General features: G+C 40.5%; 1 non-coding gene across 1 annotated transcript; it reads left to right on the forward strand.

Annotated features, from left to right (window-relative positions):
- The first annotated feature begins 10,243 nt into the window (after positions 1-10,243).
- Positions 10,244-10,315, forward strand: Trnah-gug. Its single transcript has one exon. It is a non-coding gene; the product is annotated as a tRNA-His (tRNA).
- The last annotated feature ends 1,515 nt before the right edge of the window (positions 10,316-11,830 follow it).

An 11,830-nucleotide genomic window follows, 5' to 3' on the forward strand; every position in this document is an offset into this window, starting at 1 on the left:
TTACATGACATGACATGTTGTTGTTCTTGACCCGAATTGGAACTCATTCTTAATCAAACAAAACTTGCATGTCTGAACGAGACTTGGCTAGGCATAAAGATATGTCAAATATCAATCAAAGATTGTGAGTGAATTCAACTTTGGTGTGTCATCGACTTACCAAATATATGTTTACAGACAGGGGAGATTACTTTCATGCAGCAACTACAACTAATCTCGTTGCCTACATTGCGAATTATCTGTATCAGCCACCACAGGGGCAATGGTGAGGTGATGAACGCTGCAGTTGGTCGCTTGCTCCATGAAAATATCGACGCACTGCAAAGAGTACGAGGCAGTAGCTCTCGGTTTCTAAAGATGTCGTCCTGAGTTCGATACAGCTGTTTGTACCTCCTCTGTGACAAAGCTACAAACAGCTCTATGGAACTCAGAACGACATCTGTAGAAATTTTGTCATCATAAGGCGACTCATTGCGTTCGGTAACCAGTATTTCTAGAGGTAATAAACATAAAATAATTCGGCATTGCTACTGTAAACACACAAATCTGTTAATGAAACCGTACCACCGAATACTCTGTTAACTGTGTTTCATTCAGTAACTGCTCACAGCCACATTGTCGTACGTATGTTTTAGACCAGTTAATATAGTATGAAAAAAGACTCCGAGGTTAATCAAGATAGCCATTCGTTGTATGATATTACGATGAGTTACCAGTTGTATTAGTGTAGTGCATATTATTTGCTTTTCCCATTAGGTTATTAAGCAAAATAGACACAAATATCAGAAAAATTGTCGACAGTTTATTCCACTTAGTTATCAAACCGTCGAATGGTGTGCCGTTAGTGTTTCAATTCCACGCATGTAGCGACTCGTGGATTCTGAGTTAAGCCATGTTTAAAGTACAATCGCAAAAAAGCTAACTTTCTTTGTAGTTTATCGATAAGGGGCGAGAAAGGTAAAGACGTGCAGGTGCCAGATTAGAAGATGGGCGGTGGGTGTTTTTGCCATCCAAGCTCCATGGTACTGTCTTCCGGGTCGCATTTCTTACTCTAAAATTGCAAGGTTTCTCTTTTGTTGGCAACATTTGTCAGCTGCAAAGGACACATCCCTATGAAGCGGTTCCTAATACAAAACACATTCTTTATGCCACCAGACGTATATCAATAACAAAACATTTCGTGGACGTATGCAAACCACTGCTTGAAATAATGTTTTTTATGACTCACCCACTATTTCCTCCTTATGAAGTTAACATGAGGTACTTCAAATTGCCATCAGGGTGCACTCATTTACGTCCACAGTCACCTCCTTAAATCTGTTACGGCAAATGGCAGGATCAATCCTTTGAAAGGGCACAGACAACTTCCTTCCCCATCCATCCCAGTTCGAGATTCTGCTTTGCGACGAATTTCGTTTTCGACGAGACGTTGTACCATACTCCTCTCCCCTTTCTTTTGACCTCAACACGGCTACTGAAGGCAAGTATCACACGAAGGTTAAGTGGTAGTCAGACTTGTCACTTGACAGCTACACTGTCATTGACCATGTAGTAAATCGCAGAAACGTCCATCATCAACGCTTGTTTGTCTTCCTGAATGTGGTGATTATTTATCTCAAAGCGTTGTATTTGAAATGACATCACTTGACAATCTCGATAGCAATCACTCCATACAGGGCACAGGTGTTCCGAACTGCCTCCACTGATTTCACCCTTTTACTAAACACAAACAGAACACAATGTCACAACTGTTAGCCTTTGCTATGTTTTAGACCTCGTTTTCTAATGCGCAAAAGTCTATCAAAAATGAGAAATATTCAAATTGTAATGGCACGAGCTATACTACAAACTTGAGCAAAATAAGACCTTGGTTAAATGCTTATAACAATATGACATACAAAAGCGCCATGGACCATGTTGAAACATAGTCTTATATCATATGCAACGTTACACAATGTCATACTTGTTAATTCGAACACAGAAGAGTCTACTGAAGATCATCGGCTCTACGAATAATTTGTCGCGATCACTTGGGCGGATGCCGGTCTGTATCAAGCGACCGCTGGCTGACGGAGCTGAAATTGATTTTAATATGAGAGACATCCACGAGCCCTTTTACAGACATATTTCTGCAAGATTTTTCCATTACTGGTTAGTTAGAAAATGAAAGAAACTTTCTCTGACCTCTGTCACACTGATGGTCTTAGCAGACAAATGGAATACAGCTTACGAAAGATAGGAAGGGGATGGGTTTGATACCACGGCTTTGCATTCGGACTGCATCATGTTTACCCTGAAACCAGAATAGATAATTCGCAACAACGGCTCTAGTGGAAGTCAACACTTCTCGTAGCATGTGGTACCAACCCCATTGTGACAAAAACACGATGCTAACACATTTGAAATTCGGTGGTTGAGTGGACTGAGGCTAGCTTGTAATGTCTAAGCCGTGTAAGGCGTGGGTGGTGTGAGTTCGATTCCCGCTGGGGGTACCAGTTTTTAACAGCCACAAACAAAGCCTTTTCACCTCCAGTAACTACAAGTAAATAACGTAGGACTGTACCTTGGTGCCTAAAATATACACGGAAAATATTTCACTAGAGCTCTAAGTGATTCTTAAGTACAACACACAATAATGGTGCATCCTGATGTTCACAGATTTACGTTATGCGTTCCTGGGAAATCACTCTATAAATCTGTGTTATATGAGTATACGGTTAGTGTTGTAATTTTATCATTTTGTGAATTGTCGTGCAAATGTGTAAGCACACGCTTGCGTTTTTGTGTGTTTAGACATTCAGGGCTGAAGTGCAACACAATTGGCTTCAGACACAAACGCAAGCCTTTCCATGCTCATTCTCATTCCCCATCTACATCTACATCTACCTACATACTCCGTAAGCTTCTCTAAGATGCATGCCGGCGCTCAGAGAGACCGCGTGATTATAGGCGCCATGTCACTAATCGTTCGGCTCCTCCCACCGGAGGTTCGAGGCCTCCTTCGGGGCATGGGCGTGAGTGTTGTACTTAGCGTTAAGTTAGTTTAAGTCGTGTGTAAGTCTAGGAACCGATGACCTCAGCAGTTTGGTCCCTAAGGAACTCACACTCATTTGAACATTCGATGCATGGCGAAATAGTCGATTCGCCTACACTAACGCAATCCTCACATGCTCATTCCATTTCTTATCGCTTTGCAACGTTACGCCAAGGTATTTAAACGACATGGCTTTGTCAAGCAGGACAGAACTAACGCTCTATCAGAGAATTACGGGCTTGCTTTTCCTACTCATCCGCTCTAACTTCAGTTTTTCTACGTTTAGAAGTAGTTGCCATTCATCAGACGCTCTAGAAATTTTGTCTAAGTCATCATGTATCCCCCTTCAGTCACTCATCTTCGACACATTTCCGCACACCACAGCGCCATCAGCAAACAGCCGTAGGCTGCTACCCACGCTCTCCGCCAGATTATTTATGTGCATACAAAATACCAGGGGTCCTTTTGCACTTCCATGGGACACTCCTGACAATACACTTGTGTCTGATGAATACTCGCTATCGAGGACAACATACTGGGTTCCATTACTTAAGAACATATTACCTTCTCCTGCCAATACCGCTTCTCTGGTAATTGCCGCTTCATAATGTGTTTTGCTTGGTTACTATTTTACTCTTAACGGGGGAACGACAGAGTGAAGGTCGAAGAAACTAGATTTTTTTATTACAGAATTCGAATGTATATGTCTTGAAAAATTATTCCCCAAAATATTATGAGCGAATTCGAAAAAGTAACGATTCTGTGAGCGTTTGAAGCCGAGCGTGCACGGCACTCCTCGGCGTTAGAGAACCGGTTGCCACAAGTCGTTATCAATGCCATTACTCATACCGATATGAGTAGAACTTATTTGCTGGAGCATTATTTTGCTGGCTTTACACAAAATGTTAACGAAAGTGTCAATAGTCTCATTTGGATATACGCTTCAAAAATAACATCCAGCCAAAGCGAAATTGTCGACGTTGCTTATAGTTCGGAAGTATGATTTTTCAACGTAGGCCATACCGCATGCCCTTCAAATAAAAATGCACCGATTCTGTGAAGATAGAGACACCAGCGACAAAGCTCTCAGCGACGAAAAGGGCTTCGAGGATGAAAATGAGAGCTTATCAGGTCAAAGTAGGAAAGCAAAAAAAAAAAAAAAAAAAAAAAAAGTTCAAATGTGTGTGAAATCTTATGGGACTCAAATGCTAAGGTCTTCAGTCCCTAAGCTTACGCACTACTTAACCTAAATTATCCTAAGGACAAACACACACACCCATGCCCGAGAGAGGACTCGAACCTCCGCCGGAACCAGCCGCACAAATCATGACTGCAGCGCCCAGACCGCTCGGCTAATCCCGCGCGGCCAGTAGGAAAGCATCCACTACTCAGAGCGATAGTTACTATATACCAGGCATCGATGATTTCCCACAAGTTTCAAGCTTTTTCCTGTTTCTTTACATGATATACACTTGACAAACTTTAAACGCGTTTTTTCCAAATCCGTTTTTTCGCCATGGTTGTCGTCGCCCACCCTACAATTTTCATCCGATTTTAATAAGTTTTTGGTCTCCCTCGAAGCAAATTGAATTCCCTTCAGTTCATCGTTGATATTTAGTATATTTTTCGGCAAAAGAGAGGGATAAAAAATAGAGTTACAGCTGCAACCGTCGATGTACCTTTTTCCAGAGCTGCCTCAGGAAATTCCCAATTACACAGTGAAGATATTATTATTTTTCAATAAAAATACCGATAAAAACTTCAATGTATGCTTTATGCATTGCACAGAACCCCATTTGTCTACTACATTCCAGTAAGGAGAAAAAAGTCCTGAATTTGAGCAATATTTTCGTCAGACACCCTGTCGTTCCACCTTAATGCTGGCAGGAGAACACCTGACTTCACAGGAGTGTCCTTCATTCCCAAGCAAGCCTAGCGTAGTCGAAGATGAGTATTCAGCACGTATTGTGAGGCCACTCCTCCCCCCCCCCCCCCCCCCCCGACCCCACTTGAGCACACCTTGTACGAGTTGGAGAAACCAACTCGCCAACACCTGGGTGTACACGAAAGGGACTATGGTGCTGGGAAACACCGTCCCTTCTTCGATTTTGCTCTCGTTTTACATTTAAAACCGGGTTCGCCAATGCGAAATTCGATTCGGTACATTACTCTTACGAGCCGTGGTCTGTATATGGTCAGAAATGATACGGTATGCAGTATTCGCTTTACTTCTACAGATATATAACTGTTTCAGCTAGCAGATGCCAAAAGTTTCAAACCCTTCTTAATTAAATTAGTTAAACAGAGTCGACATTGCGTGCCATGTTTACAACGTAAGGATGGAGAAAGCTGACCTGGCGTTCTAGCGGAACCGAGTGACGACAGCAACTCTGCGGCTGCCAACAGAAGAACGAAGTACACCCATTCTGAATTCACCAACCGTGATAGTCTAGTGGTTAGAACATTGCGTTGTGGCCGCAAGAACCCAGGTTCGAATCTTGGTCACGGCAAAAGGTTAATTTTTTAGTGAGGAATGGCGCATCTGCACTTAACTATTTCATTGATACAGTACTTTATTAGCAAATGAGTATTGGTGTTGTTCCAATCGATCCCATGCCATTACATTTCTTAAATGATTATGACACCTTTTCTCATTAGTGGCTTTCAATGAAAGTGGGTCCAAATTAAGGGACTGGCTCCGTGATTTCCCAACAGGAAGGTCGCACTACGTACTAAACGATGGGAATTGGTCAAGTGAAAACCAAACTGTGTCTGACGTTTCTCAAGGGACAGTGATAGGTTATTTACCGTTCCTGAAATGTATAAATTAATCAGGAAACGATCTGAATAGCTTTCTTAGAGCGTTGAAAAATGAGGTTAGCGGTAAGTGCAAAATATCAAAGCAGGAATGGCTAAAGAGGACCTGCAAAACTGTAAAAGCGTGAATGACTATGGGGATGATCGATGTTGCCTATAGAAAAATTAAAGAAATATCTGGAGCAAAGAATAGCAGCTATATCAATTGTAACAGCTCAGATGTCAAGCCAGTACTAAGCAAAGAAAGGAAGGCTGAAAGATAAAGTGAATATGTAAAAGCATGTACAGAGAAAACAAACGTAAAGATAATATAACGGAAAGGAGTTGGGAGAGAGATCTACAAGAAGAATGTGACTGACCATTTCAAGCCCTTGATGGAAACAAGCTCTCTGTGACAGTCCCCAGCAAATTATTCAGCTCCTTGTGAGTGCCCGCCACGACAAAGAAAATGAGACTGTGGAAATGGCATCGGACCACAAATAAAAGTAATAATTCAAATTCCAAGGAAAGTAGAGGCTGACAAGAGTAAATAATACCGAACTATCAGTTTAGTAAGTCACGGACGAAAGTAATAAAACGAATTATTTACAGAGTAAATTATTAACTGATAGACGTCGATTTCAGGGGATATCAGTTTGACATACGGAGGGCTTTACGAACAAAGGGAGCACTATGGACACTGTGGTTTATGTTTACATCTGGACTAAAGAAATGCAAAACTACATTTCAAGTACATGTAGATTTAAAGAAAGCTCTAGACAGCAACATACTATTTGAAGATTTAAAGGGATAAAATGTAGGAAGCGAAGGGTTATCTACAGCTTGTACAGAAACCAGACTGGAGCTATAATAGATGAAGAACACGAATAGGAAGCAAAATAAATAATGATAGCGGAAGAACAGAGGATAAAATGTAGACTTCCAATAGCAAGATTAGCGGTTCTAAAAGGAGAAGTCCATTGATTTAAATGCGAAGAAGTCTTACGTGCAGTCATCCGTATGGAATACAGCCTTGTACGGAAGCGAAACGCAGGCGAAAAACAGTTCATAGAGAAAGAGTCAGGGAATAAAATCTTTTTACAGGTGCTTTTAAAGAAGATAGGCTAATGAGGAAACACTGAATGAATTCGGAGAGAGGAGAAACAAATGTATGGCATTACTTCACTTGAAAACGTTATCTTGGCTCATCAACATAAAGGAGAAGTGTGCAGGGGTAAAAGTTGTCGAGGGTATACAAGAAACGACTACAGAAAGTAGATACATGAAGGAGTAGGGTGCCCCAGTTGTCGTAGCTACGGGGTAAAGACCATAATAACAAGTTATAAAAACTAAAGTTGCAGTATTGCAACACAGATGTTTCTTGCAAGCGTAAGAGTCCATTCAATGTTGCTGCGTGAATAAGCAATACCAGCAATTACTAAATGACCAAATTAATGACAAAAAGAACTGATTAAGGAATTTACTCACTAAAATGTTAGCCTTTTCCCGTAAGCAAGATTCGAATCAACTCAGTGTCCTGACCACTAGCCCAATAGACCATAATTGCTGGTAGGCGGAGTTATACAATCCAGTATCTTACAGCCATCTGTCGGAGTGCCCTGTATCTGCTCCACAAATTTCTGCACATCTTGTACTTCCTATCCATCTGTTGCAGTATACCGATAACGCTGCCTTCATTGCCTTCCGTCCAACGCTCCAAGGTACTTAGCGGCCTCTCTGAATAGAGAACATCTCTGGTTTAAATCAGAAATTTGGTTTACTCTCAAAACCTTAATCTTTATCGGAAACTTTAAAAAGTTTTTCGACGCTTAGTGAATACCGTTCTGCGCCACTAACAGCTTAGTGATAAACAATGAACATGTAGCTAGGGATGTCACTATTATCTTTTTTCAAATTGTGAAGGCTTTCATTATCTTATATGTACATGTCATTCTCACTTTTCGTTTTCATGGGACCTATACATCAATGTGACAAAAGTCATGGGTCATGAGATAGCGACATGCACATATACAGGTGACGGTAATATGCGTACACAAGGTATAAAAGGGCAGGCAGTTCATCGACGGAGCTGTCTTTGTACTCAGGTGAGTCACGTGAAAAGGTGTCCGATGTGATTATTGACTAACATCGGAAATTAACAAACTCTGAACGCGGAATTCTTGTTAGAGCTAGATGCGTTGGACATTCCATTTCGTAAATCGTTAGGAAATTCAATATTCTAAGATCCACAGTATCTAGAGTGTGCTGAGAAAATCAACTTTCAAGCGTTACCTGTCAACATGGACAACGCAGAGACGAACGGCCGCCATTTAACGATCGACAGCATTTGCGTTGTGGTAGAGTTGCCAGTGCTAACAGACAAGCAACACTGCGTGAAATAAGCACAGAGACCAATGTGGGACGTACGACGAACGTATCCGTAAGGTCACTCCGGCGAAATTTGTTGTTAATGACCTGTGGCACAAGACAACCGAGGAAATACCTTTGCTAACAGTACTACATCGCCAGCAGGGCCTCTCCTGGGCTGGTGTACATATAGTTTGGACCTTAGACTAGTGGAAAACCGTGGCCTGTTCAATTGCGTCCCAGTCTGAATTGGTAAGAACTGATGGTAGGATTGGAGTGTGGCGGAGGCCAACGAAACCAAAGACCCAGGTGTTCAACAAGATATTGTGCAAGCTCGTGATGGCTCCATAATGTTGTCGCCTGTGTTCACATGGAATGGACTAGGTATTCTGGTCCTACTGAGCCAATAATTGATTGGAAATGGTTATGTTCGACTACTTGGTAACCATTTTCACCCATTCATGGACTTCGCGTTCACAAACAACGATGGAATATTTATGGATGACAGTGCACCATGGTGGAACATTCTGGACAATTCGAGCGAAGAATTCATCCACCCATATCGCCCTATATGAATTCCATCGAACATTAATGGGAAATAATCGAGAGCTCAGTTCGTACACAAAATCCAGCACTGGCAGCACTTTCGCAAACATGGACAGCTATAGAGGCAATATGGGTCAGTATTTCTGAATGGGGCTTACAACGACTTGAGTCTATGCCACGGCGAGATGCTACACTACGCAGGAAAAGAGAAGCTATAAGATATTAGGAGGTATCCCACGACTTTCGTCACCTCAGTGCATCTCACTTGATAAGTGATGAATTACACCAGAAAACTGCACCAAAAGACAATGAAGAGTAGAAATTTACAAAATGCTTTATATGTTGGTTTGTTTGCTTTGGAAACTAATAGTTATGTAAGGAGCAAAATAAATTGAACCTGAGTCTGGCGAATTCCTAGACCAAAAAATTTCGAACATTTTCTCACTTTCTCTAACTTCGTTCCCTATGGTGTATTACAGTTGCTTTCTAGAAATTAAGTATAGATTTTCCAAGACATGCTTAATAATTCCTGGAAAAACATTAACAACTTCTGGTGCTAATTTCTGGTGCTATTGCTGTCCCTCTAACAGAGTTAACTGCAACAATTGTCATATGAAACAGTGTCAGGTCCGTTCTATACATACTAGTTGATGGAAGCCATTCACATACATAAGGAGTAGAAACGGACCCAAAAGTAAACCACGTGGGATTATTTTTTCCCCGAGACATTAAGATTTTCTCTCCCTCTCAAACTGTTTGATTTTTGTCAGCGTCACACATTGCCTTCATTTTATTAAGTATGATTCAAACCAGATGCATGTAGTATATCGTATTTCATCTAGTTTAAGTATTTGTAGAAGTATATCACAAAGAAAAAATTGCTTTGGATGTATTATAAAAATACGATCTGAGTAAATGTGAAAATGCCATTCTCAGTCAGACAAACCTTCCAGAAAGCAAATTGTGATGCACTAAGTAGTAGAGAAAAACTCCGTTAAGGAACATTCGCGGGAAGGGGGAAAAAGCAGTGGACAACTAATGCAAACAACAAGATATGTAATATAAGAGTTAACAACGGTCTAAAGATAAAACTGTCGCTACGAAACCGGTAACGCTGCTATTTGTGTGAATACACAGCTTTATTAACAGTGGTTGGTTGCTGTTTTCTTCTTCTTCGCAAGAATCAGCATGTACTTTGTTGTTAATATTGTGTTGTACGATATAAACAATATAGTTTGAGAGTAATTCATTCATAGTTGACTCGACTACACATTTATTGACATCAAAATGAATTCTTTGCTGTCGACTAACTACGGCTAACGTTTTGGGAAGCATCAACACAGAGACGTGAGATCTCAGTGTGCGTCCTCCGTCTAACTTCTCCCGCCTGTTGCTCTGCGCCCGAGACGCCACCTACCTGCTGGCGGAGATAGTCTGCCAACTGGAGCGGAAAGGACAGCTTTCTGCTGCCTGAGGAGAGTTTGTAAGGGAGCCAGAGTAGCCGTGATAGTCTAGTGGTTAGGACATTGCGTTGTGGCCGCAAGAACCCAGGTTCGAATCCTGGTCACGGCAATATGGTGTTCTATTTTGTATTTTTTTTTTTTACAGGGTTAATAATGTAGTCAAAACGACTCCTCCCTTTGAAATAACTCAAATTGTTCATTCAGTTCACCAACATTAGACAGATGTGGTTCACAATCTGATTTTTTTGTTTTTTTTTTTTTTTTGCTTGTTTCAAACATGATGTATCTGTATCTTGAGGTTATAATGAAACAATTTTGCTAAACAAAGACGAGCCTTGACTATCACATGCTCAACTGCAATATGCAGGTCGCGAAGGTGGTATCGGAATAACAGGAACTGGCCAAACGGTTTGCCTCCCTCCTAAGATGGAAAAGGAGCGACGTTGAGCAAGATGACTACGTTCTAGTAAAACTCTACAGTGTGGCAAATGTTTGCTTATTGTGGATAGTTGAGAGTGATGCAAAGATAAACTGCAGATGTAATATAGTTTTAGGAAGAGCTGTTGAAGATTTGTATAAAATATGAGGACACATAGGTATAAGATTACGACAGAGTTAATTTCTGGCGAGTAATATCTGCCAACAGAAAAACGTTTGGGCAGAGCACCACATACAGCAGTTGAACACCTAAATCTATCTTCATTTGCATTGTCAATATTTTTGGAGTTACACAATGTCAATAAAAAGGGCGTACTTTGCTTTCTTTAACTCCATATTGCCATATGGAGTCATATTGTGCAGTACCTGATAAAGAAATGCCAAAATTATCAGGTTCAAAAGAGTGTAACATATTATTTATATTGTTAATTCATGACATCTTTGCACTAGTCTCTTCAGATTGGTGCGTATAATATTACTGCTTCTCACTGTATTTTTTCTTTAATGAAATATATCACAAGAAATCTCTCTTTCTTTGAAATCTACCCCTCAGTTCACGGAATCATTACTAAGAACAATAATCCTCTATATCAAAACTTAAAATCACTCACTGTGTTGTCCATAATTCAGGAATACACATTTTCAATTGTTTGAAAGTAACCCTAAAATGATCAGCTACTTATAAAGCACATATAAGGAGCATTCCAAGGAATTTTTAGGCAGCCATCTTCTTCTGCTTCAGTGATAAATTTCTTAGAACAGCGAAATGATGTCTATGTTTAAAGTTACATCACATCACATCACATCACATGAACACAGTGTAATACCTGATTCCAGAAGACTTCTGAGCAACAAATCCAATATGTATAAGTAAGCACTGTTTCCAATTTGACAACCCTTGGGTACTATAGCCTACGGATCTTCTTATCCACTTCAGGAGAAGACATTTAAAAGTATGTGATGAGGTTTTTAAGTATTTTGGATAACGGTAACGGATTCTGATCTAATCCTCAAGGTGTTTAATTCAATGAAGATTGCTAAAGAATTGTAAAACATCCAGCATCTTAATACTTTGGCTTCACTGAAGCAAGCACATTTCTGTATACTTGATGTTTGTTTTTGTATTTCTACTTTCTGTAGATGGGAATTGCTAGTACTGAACTATGATAAGCATCAGCAGGCGCAT

The sequence above is a fragment of the Schistocerca americana genome, chromosome 2 (assembly GCF_021461395.2).
Source record: "Schistocerca americana isolate TAMUIC-IGC-003095 chromosome 2, iqSchAmer2.1, whole genome shotgun sequence".
Classification (NCBI taxonomy): domain Eukaryota; kingdom Metazoa; phylum Arthropoda; class Insecta; order Orthoptera; family Acrididae; genus Schistocerca; species Schistocerca americana.